At 38.9% G+C, this 15873-nt stretch overlaps 1 long non-coding RNA gene across 2 annotated transcripts in view; it reads left to right on the plus strand.

The window, feature by feature from the left end:
- The window catches only part of LOC148056079 (uncharacterized), a 47637-nt gene extending 33156 nt beyond the window's left edge, over nt 1–14481 (plus strand). The window contains exons 4-5 of one of the 2 annotated variants that reach the window (XR_015704135.1): nt 8404–8510; nt 13439–14481. This is a non-coding gene — a long non-coding RNA (uncharacterized LOC148056079). The remainder of the gene's footprint in view (nt 1–8403; nt 8511–13438) is intronic. The other variant, XR_015704136.1, reaches the window with a different exon arrangement.
- The last annotated feature ends 1392 nt before the right edge of the window (nt 14482–15873 follow it).

Below are 15873 nucleotides of genomic sequence, written 5' to 3' on the forward strand. Positions count from 1 at the left end.
TAAATGTCCACAAACCAGGCTCCAATCTTTGCAACTTTAACTCCTGTTAAATTCAAATCCTCCACCATATCTAAATACCAGATGCAGTAGCTTCAGGATCAGACCCTTGTCAGCAGGAAACATTGCTGTCCCATAGACACTATTAGCAGTAGACTGTTCATGAATGTACATGTTAGAAGATTAAATTTTCTTGGCAAGCGAGGTAGCCCAGGGGTTAAAAAGATGTCTTTCAGAACATCTGCATGCTGGTGTCCTTCAAGTTTTAGCATGCTATCTTCAGGATTATGCCACAGATTAAAGAGTTTTATTTTACCATCAAAGTACTATAACTAGACTCTCTTGGAATAGGAAACATGATCTGTTTTACTGACTGCTTTGGGGGATTTCTTCTTCTTCTTTTCAGGGGTTTGAAAATTAATGTTCTTTGACATTCACTTTAAATTGACACTTGATAACCAGTAAATCAAAATAAAAATATAAATTTGATCTGTGGAAGTCAAGATTAGTTTGATGTTTACTATCCTAATGCAAATTAGGTTTCTCTTCCTGTCTAGAGAGTGACAATTTCAGAGGTATTACTAATGTGTATGTTGATATGCTACAAACTGGAACAAGATTTTGGCTAACAAGAGAGTGTTTATTTAATGCCTGTCAGTTCATACATACAGCAAATCTATGCATTATTAGTTCAATTTCGCTTCTGTTTCACGATGTGAAACTGTAAGATATACATTTTTATCACGAAATTTTTCTCTGTAGTGGGAAAAATACAATGTATGTTGATGTATCTGATACGTCTTTCTTTAGTTAATGCCTTCATAACTTCTTAAATTTTCCATGTAGCCAGAAGTAGAATTCTAAGACTGATTTTTTTTTATTTTTTTTTTTAAATAAGAGAAAGGCTAGTCATAAACTTAAGGATCTAGATTATGAATGGAAAAAGCGGCAGAAATTTCCACAAGCAAGCTGTGGAAATCTTTGCAAACTGTTGTACCTCTTCTCTGTATCTTCATATGCCATTCATCCATACTCTCTACCTTCAGTTCTATATCTGCAGGCGTGATTGTCCGTCTTGCAGGTAAATGGAATCACGGGCATCGAGCTGCTCAAACCAGCTCTGAACAGATTCTACCCTAGAAGGGCTTGTTAGCTCAGACTGTGTGTGATATGCAGATGCACTGATTCTGCTGTCAGCTCAGATCTCCATTCATGTCAGGCTGGGCCCAAGCTAATAAACCTACTTAGATATTAAGACAGTTTAGGTGTGCCTGTGCCGTGTATCTGGAACCAGAAGCTTTGGGAAGATTGTTGTAGATACATCTGAGCTGGCTTTGTGGATTTGCATGGCACTATGCCCAAGCTTGTAAACTTTCCTGGAAACAGCCATACCATGGGGCTGTGTACAACACACAGACCGACCTTTTGAGAACTTGCTGGGGTCTGGAAGCAGTATGGTACTGGTATTTCCATTACCTGGAATATCATAACCACTCATTGCTCTGAATATGGAGAGTATTTTTTATTTAGATTGCAGACTCCTCTGGAGTGAGACTTACTGTATTTTCTGGCAGTGCATAATAATAGAGTAATACAACAGGTCCCGAATATGCAATGGGCCACTGTGCTATTGTAATCCAGCTAGTATTTTAGAGAGATATTTTTCATATATTTGCACTACAATTAAAATTATGAAAATAATTATAACAACAGAATTCCTTGAGGGTAAACAAGTAAAACAGGATTTGCCTTGTTAATAAGGAGTAAAAAAAAAAAAAAAAGTCAAACCAAGAACAAAAACCCAACAAAAAACCACCCAGAAACAAGAAAGAAGAAAATATTGTGTGGTAAAAACTTCAGCAGCATGTTCTGCTATGAAAAAGTGTGCTTGGGAAGCAAGCATATAAATATCAGATTTGTGGTACACAGAGATATGCGAGTTTGCGCAGGACATTTTGCCATATTAATATTTTCTGTGCTGGCACCAAAAGGACCATTTGCTGATCCAGATCTCAGACTATTTTAGAAAATGTGCAATTAAAAAGGGTGTGTGATGGGGGGGAGGAGGTAAAATTGCTGGAGTGGAATCACTCTTATTCAGGTTGCTAACCTACTTTTGAAAGGTGTAGTAATTTACTGCTGTACCATGGCCATCAGCTCGTTAATGAAGCTAGAAGAAAGAACTATAAAAACTTCAAAAAAAAGATAACTTGGTAGAGAGTTCCTTCTCTATTACCATGAACTGAGAGGGAACAACTCTTTACAGTGAAGAAAGAGCAAATGTGCAGCCTTGTGAGCCCTGAGATGGAGCAATATATGAGATACATCAATACCATGTCATCAATGAAGGCTGCTGAGAATACACAGGATTGGCATTTTCTGGTTTGGACTATACCCGCTATAATAGTTATTGCTGTAAGTTGTGCCCCAGTACGCAGACCATACCCTCATTTAAATATCACTGTCCTTCCCTGAGAATTGCCTATACTGTTATAAAGCATAATAAGAAAGGTTTAATATGATGAAATAGTTTTGCATTGGATACTGCATGCATTCTGTTAAGCAGAGGTCTCTCTGAATCAGATATAAGTTGTTTCTAGTATATGAGTGGGATCTTCAGTGAGAGTAGGATGCTGCAGCTTTGAAGTCAGTGGAGCTAAGACAGTTTGCACCAGCTAAGGATTTGGTTCTGTACACTAGTAACAGACACTGAAGGGATTGCTGATGTATTTGAGCTGCGAGAGGACTACCTGCTTACCTAAGGGGCCTGTAGGGATAGGTTTTATTGTACAAGGTAGAGAGGAGAGAATCTCATTTTGTATACAAATAGTGAAAAATATCAAGTAGTATTGAATATTGACAACAAGAAATGTTTTGTTGTAGAGAAATGCAGTGAAAAGAAAGGCAAGTACATCACCCATTGGTTGATATGGATAAACTACTGGCCAAGTGGCAAATTGTGTGCCAGTCTGTTAGTGAACATGGTAAATGAAGTGATGCTTAGGAAAATTGAAAAGTAAATAGTTAGAAAATCCTGGTAACTGAATGGTTCTTTTGGTACAGGTGAATAGCCCCACCTGAAAACAGTCCCTATCACTCCATATTTCATTCATCGAATACAAGTTCTGTTGATAGAATTCTATGCAGAACAATCTAACACCAGAAAAACATAGAAAATGATGTATGAAGTCTTCCCTTGATTTATTTTTAACTTAAGCCAAAAACACAGGTTTGATTCTGTGTGTTGATATCGGTGGGTGTGTATTATCTTCAGACAGGTCGAGTGACATTTGTAAAGGGTGCAAGTACAAACTGGATGTCTCAATCCAGCAAAACCATGGACGCAATAGTTAGGCATGTAGTGGCATGCACGATGTTCTACCTGATGAGCAAAAGGGGAGAGTGCTTCTTGAAGCAAACCCAACAGGTATATCTATTCTGAGCACAGTCGGTAGGGTGTGAAAACAGTAAAAGAATGGGCACACATCAGGGTTTATGAATGTACCCCATTCAACTAAAAGAGTAAAAGTAAATTAAAGCATGGACACTCAAGGTCATAGGAAAGTATATGTTCAATGATGTGCAGGTACAATTTATTAGTTTATTTTTAAGTTGTTGTAATGTAAGTTGTTTTCTGTTCTCAAGGGTCTCTAGATTTTAGAAATGTGAAGATGAAAGAAGTGTCCGAGGTGGTGTTGCCTTTCCTTTATCTCCCCGAAGGAGTTTGTGTGCCCATACAGTTGCTGGATAGTCTAACCTAATTGGTAAAGCTAGAGTAATTTGGAAAAGTTTTGATCTCACTGCAAACTCAGAAATGGCAATTTCTTGACTGTGGAGCTCTGTCAAAGCCACAAATGCTCCATCCTAACACTGTGGAGTATCAAACCTTCCTTTACTATCTGTGGTTGAGAGAGAAAGCACAATCTTTGCTAAGAACGTGAGGTTTCTGAGACTGCCTTTTGCTGCTGAAATGGAAATAATTGTTACGACAACATTTCTATTTCTAATACATTGGGAAAGAAGGACCATGAGAGTCAACACAGACACCAGAATTAGAAAAATAAAATTAAACACACTCTTCTGAATTGCTGTAGTTCAGCTTTGCTTGACTATTGAGAGGATAAAGCAGATATCTAATCCAAATAATTCCCTATTCACTGCACCTACATCACCACCTCGTACTACTTTCTATTTGCTTTATTTTGTACTATATCCTGATCATTATGGTCTGGGCTTCAGGAGGCTCTGTACACCTCCTTTTAGAGTTCAAATTTTGCTTAGGATAGAGGTTCTTGTAATAAAAACATATAACTGCTCCGCATTGATAAAACAGCAAGAACTCAGGCCATCGATCCTTCTTTGGTTCTTGTAATAGACTTTCCATTTAGTTAAGTGCTGTTTTATTCTTTGTAAACATATAGTTCATCCATTTAACAAGGATTTAGTTCACCTTAAGTCTGCAGATGCTTTGCCTCCTTTGTATTCATTCAGGGTCTAAAATGGACAGAATTTAAACCAAACAGCATAAGAAGAAAGTCAAGGTCACAGAACAAAATATAGGAATGCTTTAATGGAAAAATTAAAATCCTGGGATGAAATCTTTAAAAAAGAAAAAAAAAAAAGAAAAAAAGTAAGGGCCTCCCCTTCCCACCCCAAACAAATAACAGTACTTTATCTGTGCCTCGTTCCTCTCCTCCACAGACTATGGAATTCATGTACTTCACTGAAGTCAAAGAAAATTGCAGACTACACATGGAGATGAAATAGCAACAGAGAAATATATGTAAAATCCATTATTGTAACTGAACCTGTAGCTCCTGGGCATGTCGGTCATCTATCCTCCCCATTCCAGTAGTACCTCTAAATTCTTCCCATTCTCCAGAACCGTTTCTTATTCTGCAGGAGGTATGAGGCACATACTTTCCCCATTTTTGAGAAAGAATAGAGATGCTAAAAGGATATTTTCACTGCCAGAGTTTCTCCTACTGGGGAGTGAGATAGACTGCAACTATACCCGCTTAACTCTGTTATTAAATTATACAAAAGTGCTATAGAAATATATTTCAGTAACTGGCAAGGACATCAGAAACATTTTTTGGGAGCTATTTCTAACGACCTTCATTGGAAAAATTGGCATCTTTTGCTTGTTTTGCAATCTGTACATAATAGTTAATTATGTACGCTTTTAAATGGAGAAGGATATGGAATTTCTGTGAAATTCCACAGTAGACTAATAGCGGAGACCGTGACTTCAGATTGTGCTAGCCATTGACTAAGGCTCCATAAATAGCTTAGTGTAGCATATAGAGCTCCGTGACAATCATTGCCCTATGATGCACAGTATTCTGCAGATAAAATTTGTATTTCTGTAACTCAGCCCAGCACCTATATTCTTCAGTAAAGTAGCCAGCATTTACTTCCATACACTCGTATTGTTGCAAGGATTAGAAAAAGTTGAAGACTAAAATAAAACCTGGAAATAATACTGTTTTGCAATAATGAAATAGAATTGTTTGCACTACAAAGTCCATAGCATGGAACAGAGCAATTTGTCAGGGTGGTAATGGGACAGCTACAATAGCAGCTCATGCCAGGTGGCATTAATGGACAGATTCTGATGTGTTGCAGCTACTGTTAATTTTCTATTACAGATTTTTTGAGTACCTTTTAACTTCTTACACTTTCCTTTGGCTGTAATTTAAGGACTACTAATCACAATAACTAGGTACAATTTTTTCTTGTGTTTGCAGGAAAACAAAATGTATAGTTAGAGATACGCTAATTTTTTATATTGTGTGTGTTCTGATAGGCTTTCTTTTCTAAAATACAGCTTTCCAGGCGTTGTTTTCTTTAAACCTTCTCTTGTGGATGGGCAATTTCAGGGGTTATCACCTTTCCTTTTCTTGCTATCCTCTAAGTGGTACTTTCTTTGCTGTGGGCAGTGCAACAACTACGCTCTGCTCTATTTGTCGTGTCCCATTTGCTGCCACCCAAATCAAGAGCAAGTGGTTTGGCACATCTCTGAGACAGCTTTTTTTAAAAAAAAAAAACCTTCCAAGGACATAACTAGACACAGTGCCATTCCCGGGAACCAGGCTGCGTTTCAAAGCCCATTTGCTTTATTTTATGTGCTGCTTCCTGTTCTTTTCACATTCTCCTCTCCTTTGTCTTTTAAGCCTGAACTGTAGAGATTCTCAGGGACAGTTTATAACTTTCCTTCCAGGTGAGATCAAAGAGGGTCTGTTAAAGGCCTGGTTGCCTCTTTTTCACTTAAAAAAAATAAAAAGCAAACTCTCCAACATCTGCTAGAGCCAGCACAGATGTACCTACATTGTAGTACGTTAGAGGATTTAAGGTAACTTTCTGAAGCTGTTTTCAACACCTTCCTCTGCCTCTGATAGTTTATTTTAAAGGATCTAAATGCAGCATCTGAGTTTGTGGATTATGGCAGAAGAATCAATGGGGTAGGCTCTTGAATTCCTTACTTCCAGCTGCTGCGTTCCTGTTGAGATACCAAAATACATGACCAAACCGAGATCTGATTCATTACAAAATACACAATGCAATGTAGCTTCTAAAAAGTGTTCGCTGATTTTGGAAATTCCACTGTTAAATTCAGAATAACAGCTCAGTATCTTATACATATAAGTGTTACCTGAGAAAAACACATTTTTATAACTACTTTCCTGAAAGTGTTGTCCCATTTTCCCCTTTCCATCACTTTTTATTTCAAAATTTAAAGCTTTTCAGTGTCAAGGTCAGCTCTTTTAGTTAGGAGTAGGATGTGCTCATTATCAGAACTTCCATGCAAAATTGATCCATTTCTGGTATTTATCATTTTTCACCTTTTCCTACTGCCATTTTCCTTTTTTTCTTTCCTTTCCTCTCAGCATTCTGGATTTGTATGATTTATTTTGGTTCCGTATGGAATTATTTCCTCCTCAGCAGCCAGCTCTGACCCACCATCACACAAATGTCACACACCAACATGGCTGAATTAGCGGTTTATAGTCCCAAATAGAGTAACTAGAAGCATACAGTTATTTGTGCTGAAATAGGCTTGTGTCACTAAAGACATAGTTTATGACACCTATGCTGGTAGTTAAAAGGAAGGGAAAATATGGTCACTGGATATGGAGATCACTGCTGAGTCTAGATTGTTTTGTACAGGAAAGAGGAATGGGAGATGGCAAAACTCTGACCTTATTGGTGGCATAAGAACTTAGCAGGAGGGAAGGCATGGAGACTGACTTGCGATTAAGGGAACCCTCAGGAGAGAGATTGAGGAGGGGAAGAAAAAATGAAGAGATGTAATTTTGCCCTCACCTACACAGAACTGTGAACAAGTATTTGATTTTAGTGCAGAGGAAAATGCAGTTGAATGAAAGGATTGGAGAAGGTGGGAAAAGACACAGTCAGAACAGCAGGAGCTTAAGAAAGCAACAAAGTCTCAAGGTGGCTTGAGTTGAGGAGGGCAGAGGAGGTGGCTGCAGTACTATATTTACTCCTTCCCTGTCATTAGAGGTCATGTGTGTGTATGTAATGTCATTTCTCTTAGACCTTTTTCAAACCACCATCCTTGGCTAGTAGCATTTGTATGACTTCTGCTTAAGATCAATAACAAAAACAAGTTCCTGCTGGACTTCATAAAATCTCAGGAATGTCTCCTTTGGAAGGGTCAAAACTCTGCTGGGGAAAGACAGGATAGGACTTTTGTTTAGATATTTTTGTTCTGTTGTTACTCTGTGGGAGTGCAGCAGCATAAGGGGTGTTTGGTGACTGAAATTCTGGAGGTGAAAAGAGTTCTTCCTCCTATGTATGCTGCTTCATCTGGTAAGTATGTAATTTTTATTAGCTTTTTGCTTGGTTGTCCGCTTCCAGAAGGGCAAAACATAGATAGGCCCGGAAGAGTTACAGATATTCTAAGGAAGTTCTTCTAATTCTGGATAAAATTGTTATAGCAGCTGAGAAGTACCACTGAGGTGGTGGTAATTGTGGGGTGTATTGTGTTACCTAAGAATATTCTATGAAAACCTTTTTGTCAGGCTGGAGGCTTCGTCTAGGGTAACAGACTTCATAGCCGCAGTTCAGTCAATACAGCAAATCATGGGAGCCGTGATATAGACTGGATACTGGTATTTTTCCACTACGTTACCAAAAGGTTTATGACAAAACTGCAAATTGTAGCTTCAAGGCTTGCAAATGGACACGATGCTTTGAAAGAAAATGTACTGTGTGAATTCCTTGCTCCAATTTATACTCCCTCCCTTCCCCCTCAGGTATGGACTCCTGCAATTCTTCATTTGAGACTTCTTTAGCACATTGTACCTCAGACTACATCAGACAGTTACTTCAAAGTTTTCTTTTGTGCACTACACTGGATTTGTTTGTTTGTTTGTTCTGCAGCCAAATGCAAAACCTTCTCCAGCTGAGGCGAGTTTAACTGAGGATCATCCTCCTGAACCTTCCGCTGAGATTCTGAAATTGTGCACTTCTGTACACAGGAATAAGAGGTGAGACAGCACAAAAGATTGTTACATACTGTTTTTGCTTGTCATGTGACAGAAATCAGGTATTGTTTTATTCAATATTGAGTTACTTCATTGGTGTATCCTGTCAGTCTCAAATAGCAAAGGATTATGCCATGCATGGCATGGTTGCAGCATCTACCTTGATGTGCCCTGAAGCTTCCTTGTAGAATACCTGTGGTAACTACTTAAATACGCTTCTGGCTAATCTGCTAGTGAGTTGGGCAGGGATCACCATCGTGTAAGTTCTGGGAGAGAATGTAGAAAAGCCAGTTTAACTTGTCTTCTGGATGAAGCTGATGGAATATAGATGAATTTTGCTCTGTTTCTGAATTTCTCGGAATTCTTACCCACAACATTTTTCTGAATTCTTGCCTGTATAAAGGTAGTAGGATTTACTCTGTGTGTACCTGTGAACAGAATTTGGATTCATAACTTTTTAGACATACCTCTAGATCTTTTCCCTTGATATTAGTTTGTGGGACTGCTTTTACCATCTTATGCAGTACTCCTCACAGCAGATCTCCATGTGGCTGGTTATTAGTGAAGTGATGGTTCATGGAGAAGGTGTCCCTGGGGGGCCATGGATTTCTGAGTGGGTGGTCTCACAATAGCCAGAAGATACCAACTCCTACCTGTATATCCTGCTGGCATGTTTCCACTTACGTGAACATAGTCGTTCAAGCACAGAAAGACATTTCAGCACAGTTCCCCTGAGTCTGGGGTGCTGCATTTAGTTAGCACGTCAGCTTCTGTAGCCAATAGCAAACATGGGAATAGTGCAGCCTCTAGTGTTATTTCCCTTTGGTCTCTTAGACCGTGAGATCAGGTACTCAATTACAGCTGGACTGACTGGAAAGTAGCGTTTGGCACAAGTCCAGGCTGAAATGGGTTGTTCATGCTGTCCTGCAAAAACATGTGTTATTGCAGCATCTATTCTTAATAAAAAGAAAATTTATATTTATGCAAAATGATGGATGTTATAGTCAGAATAAAAGAAATCTCTATGAGAATGTAAGTAAAGGAAAGGCATTCTTCAAAAGAAGCTCAGTATGAAAGGAACAGTAATTTCAGTTGCCATTGATACTCATTACTAAACTAGTGATAAACTCATCTGTTCAGGAAATAAATGTCAATGTACTTTTGTAATTTAAATGAGAACTTGTAATATGGAAAATATGCTTCCCGTTCAGATCCTTGAAGGTTTGCTTTGAAATGGGAGTCCCCTGTGATGTCTATTTCATTTTCTTTTATTGTTAGAGTGTTGTGTCACTGATGACATTTCTGCTGAATGCTGCCCAATTATAACATTGAACATCTGCACAGGGACATTATATCTTCCCAGGGGTATTATGGGAAACAAGCACATTGGTAAACAAAAGAGTAACTGAAATTATTTGTAGGAAATTTAGTCACTTTGGCTGCCAAAGGTTGAGGCTTACTAACAAAACATTTTTGCCTTTTATAGATAAATCAAACATTAAGGGAAGGAAAGCTTTTATAATAAATACAAAGAAAAAATTGTGGTTTGCACTGTACTTTTAAAAATAATTTTCATGGGTGAGTGGATGTTGGGGGGGAAAATTGCTTTGATTTAAAATATGTGTTTGTAATATCCTTACTATCACCATATAGGGCAACTTTTAATTTATTCTTTCTGTGCAGTAACTGAAAATCTACTAAAATGCCCAGGATCACATAAGATAATATATAGATGTAAATGTCATGTATTCAGTCTAAAGTTAAACCATATTATCTTGGTGCCAAGGTTCTGGATATTTAACAATTCAGTTGATGTTTTAATTCCAATTATGGCTTTTGTGGTCAGACACTGAAATGATTATGCACAAAATTCCCATCCAAGTCGGTGGGAATCTCATGTGTGCAAGTTTTGCAGGCTTGGGGCCATAACCACATACAGGCTATTTCCAGTACAGCTTTCACCAGAATCCTTTGCATTCAGACCTTTGCAAGGGAGAAACTGAGGAAACAGGTAGTGCCTCTCTGTCTCCCACTGCTGTTTGGCCTTGGGGTAAAAGTACGGCGAGACAACAAGTATATAGTCCAGCCAGTCCATGCTGCAGGGGCCTTTGAATATTCTGAAAGACTTTTGCTGTCATGGCAGGATTTCGTCTGTCTGGCAGCGACTGTCTGTTTGTGCTATCCTCAGCCCCCACCTCTTCTTCGTTGTTTTGTCGCTTCAGCTTCAGACACCTCTGCCAATCTTCTGTCTGCTCTATCTCTTTCCTCTGTTTCGCTTTGTCTTTCCTTCTAGTTTATTCCCTATAAATTGACCGCATCAGAAAACCTCGAAAATCCAACTTTCTATCTGCTGCATCACACAGTGATACACACTTAAATGATATGTGTTTTTATAATCTGTGTGTTGTGTCCATTTTGACTAAAAGATTGGAAGAACAGAAGCTGCTGACCGCTACTTAGGGCAGAGGGATCAATTCTTGCTTGGTCATTAGGGGCTGCCTTAATAAACCTAAAACATACATATCTACAGTAAAAGCCTGATACTTCCAAGAATTTATGTGTTTCCATTCACATTTTTTCTTTATCTTTGTTTTTTAGACTAAACAATAGCTTGCTCCCACCCTGGCAGTATTTAAAATTTTGAATTAAACTGATTAATTTCTTTCAATGACTACTGAAATGATCTGCAACAATTGTCCAAAATGCTACAATTTAAAGAGTTACTGTAATGTTTAGACTGCTGCTATGGAACATTGTTTTTTAATTCTTACCTATTAATTTCTATGAGGGATATAGCTGTTAAAATGAGCGGGAGGGATTCTGTCACACAGGAAGTATTCTATTTTTTCTTAATGGATAAATATTGAATGTCTCTTTTATTTTGATTTATCTCAACAACATATCTGTCTGCAGTTCCCCCTCCCTTCCTGCCCCAAAATAAATAGTCGTGCTGTTGAAATGAGAGAAAGTATCTTTCTACGTCTTCAAAATAGAACTAAAAATACCTGCTTGACCTGTGGGTTTTAAGACAGCTTGCAGTTGTGGCTAACACAAGCCCCCCTGCTGAGATCAAAGTCTGGCCCCATCCCGCTTGAAACACCGCTGTCAGTACCTTGTTGTTAGGGAAAAAGTAAGAGAGTGTTCCCCTCTGCTGTGGAAAAGCAATGTTTATTTGATCTTGGGCCTCTTCTGAATAATTTTGCTAAATCTAATTGCTCTTGATGTTTTACCCAGTACATCATGGGCTTTTTCAGAAGTAGCTCTTTATGCAATGGGTGAAGCATTAGAATACAGTAAGGACCACTTCAAATATCTCTCATCAAGGGAAAAGAACTCTAGATAGATTACTGCAGATCAGTCTGTATAAACCCTGCATAAACACTGACGCTCTTTTAAGCTAAAATGTACTTTAAAAAACCCTTATGTTATGAAAGGTGCAATATTCTGTAACTATTAAGAGAGTTATCATGTGAAAAGAGGTAGGGAGGTCTGTTTAATTCACTAGTTCCTGTCAATTTATGATGAAACAAAACATATGATGAAATCTTTTCCAGTATATTTATTACCATACATTAAGGTTTTATGTTACCAAAATGTAAACTCCTTGTATGTCAAATGCCAACTCTGTACCTAAAGGAGCTATGGTTCTAACATGAATGATGCTGTTGCTGCTATGTATTGCTTGAGTGAAATCCAGAAACTTGGCTTTTACTGATAATCATTGCGAAGGACTCTGCAGTGGACTGTGACATTTGGTTGCTACTCACACTTCTGCTGGCATGCAAATGACTTACAAACTTTGCTGCACATACATAAGAAGCTTCAGGGTGAAACCATAAATGAGAATGACAGCTTGCAGTTGTTTTTCAAGTAGAAATCTCCTCTGAAAACAGAAAATTTGTGAACTTCACTGATGGAGTGTCATACTGAATGATCATATGTTGGGTGATAAGCAAGGGTGATTTGTAATGTCTACCTTAACTGTGAGACTGGAGTATTTGGGAAACATGGGTCCTCTTCCAAAGTTCATTGCTGGTTTGATGGATGACATATCTGTATTTTATGTCATACAGTTATTTAAAATCTCTTCTTCATGACACTTAAGACACCTCTGTTCATTTTATGTGTATATTTGTGTGTGTACTCGTAGCAAGTACGAAGTTCCCGTGAGTCAGCATCTGAATGCAGGAGGGTGCTTTAGGCATATGCAGAACATAAAGTGGCGGGTGGCAGATTGTCTCCCTTGAGCAAGAGGACACCAGCTGCTCAAGCACCATTTGTTTCCTCCTTTCTATTACTTTTGCTGCAACCAAAGAAGATGTTAAGTTAGGTGTATACAGAGGAGTTGATAATGTTTGGGGAGGAGAGTGATCAGGAGGCCATCCCTGCAGCAGCAGTAGCCCTTGTCAGCCCCATCTTTTAGCACCTGCAGGAGTAAAAACACCACTAGTAAGGTCTTTTGGTTCCACCTCACAGACTCTCCCTCCTTGAGACAGAAGCAGGCTCATCCCCTTCCTTTCTCTTTCCTTCCCAGGAAGGCATTAGATGGTAGCAGCCAAGAGTATGGAAGAAAAAGGGGGCTGCTTTGAGGTCAACTTCAGTTATCTCTTCATTTACCTTTACAAAGGCATTTGAAACACACTTGGCCCTTGAGCCTTATTACTTCACACTTGGTCCTTGAGCCTTCTTACTTTTCCAAAACTCCACTACCCACCCCAGATTTACTTTTCTCCCCCTGTTCCCTCGTTTTACTTCATAGAGCTGTCTCCTATTCCCCCTTTCTCCAGCCCTCAGCTGGCTAACCTTCCCAGCTTTCCTACTCTCCTAAAGACACTTCTACTCTGTGTGTTGCTTCATTAACAATGTGATGTTCTTTATCTCTGGACCATAGAATTGTTTCGTTTGCTCAATCTGATCTGCTTTGCTTGCAGATCAGTCTCTGTATATGCTGTTGGCTGTGCCTAAGGAAAGCTGACTGGGATACTGGGCTGGATGGACCTTAATTCTGAACCAATATAGCTGCTTGGATTTTGTGCTGTGTTCAGAGGCTGCAGCAGAAGTAGATATATTGCTGCTTTGTGACCTAGGGGGAAAAGAAAATTCTTCCCTGCACTAAGCCTGTCTACTTAATGAGTAAAGGAATTCAGATCAATAAAAGAAAATAGCAATGGATCTAGAGGAATTCCCTAGGGCCAGATGCATCATTGCTCAGTCTTTTACAGTAATTTGCTTCTGTGCAGTTCAAGAAGAGGTTTTCCACTGGTTCTGGACACTGGACCAAGGTTCGTAAGGGGCTTTTTTTCAAAGGCTAATTCTAGCTTGGAAGATTGGCATTCCTCCACTCCTTCCATAACGACTGGTGGAAAACAGGCTGCTCTCAGCCATGAATCAGAGCAGAAGCTTCTTAGGCTGAAGTTTGCTATTCCTCTCCTCTGCTCAGTGCACAAGCTCTGGACTTACCCTCTGTACAGGACTGAATTGTGTTCTGAGATGATGAAGTGCTCCCTCCTGGTACACGCTTGTGAATGTCACCTTCCCAGTTTATTTGATGTGAGATTTATAAAGACAGAGCTCCTCTAGTCATCATCCTTGGCATTTATTTCAACATTAGATAGAATTTGTGATTAAAATCATGACTCTGATATACTAAACCAAAGTTCAGTGTGAAAAAACCGTTATCTTATCAGTGTTATGATGAGTTGCTTTATTTCTAGGTTTTTCAAAGCTCCTCCCAAAAAACTTTTTAGTTTAAAGACTTCAAATTCAAAACATTTATTAATAATGTAAAGGGCTGCCTGTCAGTCAAAAGCTATAAAGAAACTCTGAAATCAAAGTGAAATAGTTTCTTCATCAAAGCATTAAAAAAATATAACTTTGGTACAAGCTTTGGTGGTGCTCTGCTTTGTTTGTAAGCCCACTTAAAAATAAATCCATATCATGGTCAGTCCTCAACACACAAATTTGCCATCTGTCTCAGTTGGTCACTGCTAACCTGGATGGTACAAAGTACTAAATTTTAAAATTTCTAGATTCTACTTCTAGTTATGTTACTGCTTTGTATGTGATTTTCAATAAATCAGTTATGTCCAGCTCTTTTAAAAGTCCTCAATTTTTGTTGCTTTAAAATTTGATGTATCTGGGGAGAAACATCTTCAGTCGCTGAAAACTTGTAGCTTCCGCAGACTTCTTAAAGACTGAACATTTTGCTGTTTTTGAAACTGATGCTTTTGAGAAATACCACATTTGATCCATATGTAAAATGGGTATTGTGGCCAAAGAGCAGTAAAATGTATCTAACTCAATATTTATTAAGTTGTTTGAGAGCCTTTGAGCAAGGTGAGCACTGAAGTGTACAGCATAATTCAGCCTTGTTAGTACACTTGCTCATCAACTGCCTTCCCTCCCCCCCCCCCCCCCCCCCGAGAGTCATTAAGATAGTTACTGAGAGCACTTGTTAGGATCAGATTACAAGAAAACAATGTTAGGGCAACCTCAAAAAAAAGGTGGCTGACAAAATGTTTTCCCTTGGTGGAAATGAGCATCAAATTACATTTCACTACTATTTGTTTGCTTTGGAAAGGGGGGCTAGGGATTTTCACCTTGTCCTTAGGGCAGCAATTTGCTCACCTTACACTTTCTGGTACTGAAAACATTTGTTCAGATTACTGTGTTTTCATTTGATTTGTTCTGTTGTTTATATAGAGGTTGCTTTTCAGTAAAATCCAATATAATTATTGACACAATTTGTTCTGCTCTATAGATTATATCAAATGGGCTGGAACATACAGTAGAAAATTGGTTCTCTTAGTTGCTTTAGGTCACTAAAACTCCTGTTCAAAGTCAGTTAAGTCAATAGACATACCAAGGCCTGTAAATGGATGTCTCACTGTGATTACAGAACCCCCGAACGCAGTATTTGGAAACGGATCTAAATGTACTTAACCTGACTTGAGGCTTCTCAGCAAAATAAATGCAATTCTATTTGGTGGCAGTGGCAAATTACATTGTAGGGGACAGAAAGAAGGGAGGTCTGGGAGGCGTTAGGCAAGGAAGCTGGAAAAGGTCATAGAGGTCTGAGGGAGCTGTGGGGGTGCAGGTGATCCCCAAGAACAAGTTAGGTGGGAACCTTGAGGGAAGACTTCTGTGGGTGCAATCAGGCAGATTTTGGGGAGATTAGGGGTCTAGGAATTTGAGGTGGGAACTTGATGAGAGAGGGATCAATAGAACTTGTCAGATAAGGGCAGGGCTGACTGTTGCTCTCTGATACCAGAAGGAAGCCCTGTGAAAAAGCCTTCAGCAGCAGTCACTCTGGCAGTCTGTGGTCTGGTACAGGAGTGGGAGATTTCCTTTTCCCAGTAAGGAAAAG

The sequence above is a fragment of the Nipponia nippon genome, unplaced genomic scaffold (assembly GCF_047370975.1).
Source record: "Nipponia nippon isolate SJK-2023a ecotype South Korea unplaced genomic scaffold, ASM4737097v1 scaffold_18, whole genome shotgun sequence".
NCBI classification, from domain to species: domain Eukaryota; kingdom Metazoa; phylum Chordata; class Aves; order Pelecaniformes; family Threskiornithidae; genus Nipponia; species Nipponia nippon.